This window comes from Anneissia japonica, unplaced genomic scaffold, assembly GCF_011630105.1.
Source record: "Anneissia japonica isolate Jap-2015-1 unplaced genomic scaffold, ASM1163010v1 scaffold29359_len842_cov69, whole genome shotgun sequence".
Classification (NCBI taxonomy): domain Eukaryota; kingdom Metazoa; phylum Echinodermata; class Crinoidea; order Comatulida; family Comatulidae; genus Anneissia; species Anneissia japonica.
Window position 1 is genome coordinate 1 of NW_022737953.1, and position 784 is coordinate 784.

At 30.2% G+C, this 784-nt stretch overlaps 1 pseudogene; it reads left to right on the forward strand.

Moving 5' to 3' along the window:
* Window positions 1-377: 377 nt before the first annotated feature.
* LOC117117481 lies at window positions 378-557 on the forward strand (annotated as a pseudogene).
* The last annotated feature ends 227 nt before the right edge of the window (window positions 558-784 follow it).

A 784-nucleotide genomic window follows, 5' to 3' on the forward strand; every position in this document is an offset into this window, starting at 1 on the left:
TGGTTGCACACAGCAGAACTAGCTACCCGTTGACTGTTGGCTGCCAATGAAAAGCGAGTTATGAATCGTTATCAAAACGTTGATATGCTTGGTTGCACACAGCAGAACTAGCTTCCGTTGATTCGCTATTGTTGAGTTCTCATTTGCATATTATGGCCATTTTTATAAAAACGTAATTTATATTATATATATATATAGATATATATATTAACATATATTATGACACATTAACTAAACAAGCAATAATAATATTTAATTATAATTATTAAATTTATTTTCGTAAATTTGCATTCAACTTTCTATGTATATGATATTTTGACACCAGTTGGGTGTATTGTCAATCTTGAATATATATACTAAGTATACATTTTAACGGTATCGCTTCTCGGCCTTTTGGCTAAGATCATGTGTAGTATCTGTTCTTTTCAGAACGCTGCTCATTGAGTAGCTTCTATATTAAACTGATTTTTGAAATTAGGCCATGGAATAGGAGCTTGCTCCGTCCTGGCCACGGGTTGGCCTGGTATTGCAGTACCTCCAGGATTGGCCCATCCTCTTCGGAGGAAATAATACAATAAAGTCGGAATTAGAATATTTATATATATATATATATATGTATATATTTATTTATTATATATTATATATATACATGTACATATTATGTGTGTCAGTGAGTGTGTATATATATATATATAAATATAAATATAAATCATCAAAGGTACATATACAGTGTTTAAATAAGGACATATGTCCTTATTTAAACACTGTATATGTACCTTTAATG